This window comes from Camellia sinensis, chromosome 1 (assembly GCF_055761805.1).
Source record: "Camellia sinensis isolate YWXY chromosome 1, ASM5576180v1, whole genome shotgun sequence".
Lineage (NCBI taxonomy): Eukaryota > Viridiplantae > Streptophyta > Magnoliopsida > Ericales > Theaceae > Camellia > Camellia sinensis.
Genome location: NC_138961.1, coordinates 233,844,493 through 233,846,087, shown reverse-complemented (window position 1 = coordinate 233,846,087; position 1,595 = coordinate 233,844,493). Strand labels below are relative to the sequence as shown.

Below are 1,595 nucleotides of genomic sequence, written 5' to 3'. Positions count from 1 at the left end.
ATTGGTAAACCTTAGTCTGCGTTATAGATGAAGAACTAATAATGTTAGGTATGCTCAATTATTATGTATCGTGAATAAGAAATGTAAGTAAATTTATATTTTCTTAAGCTATACTTCATATTATAAAGACTCCATTGCTTCTGTTCTCATGATATTCTCATCTACTAATATAGTAATTCATTCTCTTCACTCGGACATTGTCATTTTATTCTCCGTCATATAGGCCTGCAAAGATTGTAAACATGTCGGCTTTTGAATGTAGGAATACAACTGCAAATGCTGCTTTTGAATCGGAGGATTTGTGCCATCGCTTTTCGCTTTTTGAGATACAACGGGCAACCAACAACTTCGATGATGCTTTGGTCATTGGGAAAGACGGCTTTAGTGTGGTGTACAAAGGGTTCATTGACGATGGAGCCACCACCGTCGCTATTAAGCGGTTGAAAGCGGAGTCCAAGCGAGGGGCTGAAGAGTTTTGGACTGAGATCAAGACACTTTCCAATCTCTGATACGTGCATCCCGTCACTCTGATTGGCTACTCTGATGATTATGAGGAGATGGTACTTGTTTACGTATATATGGTCAATGGAACACTCAGTCGAGCATCTCCACACGAATAATGAAAAAGGAAATTGTAATGATTTTTCTTGCCTCGCTTGGGAGCAGAGGCTAAACATTTGTATTGGTGCTGCTCTCGGATTAGACTATCTTCATACAAATACTAAGCAAAGTGTCATACACAAGGATAGGGATGTGAAGACCACAAACATTCTATTGGATGAGAATTTGGTTGTTAAGATTTTAGATTTCGAATTGTCCAAAATTAGCACGACAAACCACACCGACATTAGTACTAATGTTAAAGGCAAATTCGATTATTTGGATCTAGAGTATTTCTTGACTCATAGATTAAGCAAAAAATCAGAATTTATATTTTTGGCAATCACTTTTGGCGACTAAAACAAATTTAGTGGCCAAAAGTTAACTTTTTGGCGACTAAAAAATGTATGAGTCAGTGTTTGTTTAGACTGTAACTACTAAATTATTTTAGTCGAGATATATTACTTAATGGTGACTAAAATAAAAAAATTTAGTAGCTAAATATGCCATAATAGGCGACTAAAAAATTATTAGTCGACGTTAGTCTACATTTTAGGCTATTAAATTCTATTTTAGTTATCGTATACTAATTATTGCCGACAAAAGAAAGTTTAGTCCCCAAACAACAGTGGCATTTTCACTGTTACTCTTTGGCTACCAAAATATTTTGTAGGCAAATATGTACTTTTGGTGATGAAAACAAAATTAGTAATGGTATACTCAATTTTTTCCAACAAATAAACAATTAGTCACTAAATTACTACTTTTGATAACTAATATTTTAGTCACCGTTATTAAGCTTGGGCTACCAAATTTTTAGTCATTATATATTACTATTTGTCGGCAAACAAATATTTTAGTCGCTAGTATAGCAATTTTAGAGGGAAGTGAATTAATATTCACACCCACCTTGTCCTCTATTTACATATCTATTTCTTCTCTCTCTCACACAGATTGTCTCTTACCACCAAACCTCACCCCACCTCACCAGCGCA

The 1,595-nt window shown here is 34.9% G+C and overlaps 1 pseudogene; it reads left to right on the top strand.

The window, feature by feature from the left end:
* The first annotated feature begins 242 nt into the window (after window positions 1-242).
* On the top strand, window positions 243-960 carry LOC145822770 (putative receptor-like protein kinase At5g39000 pseudogene; annotated as a pseudogene).
* The last annotated feature ends 635 nt before the right edge of the window (window positions 961-1,595 follow it).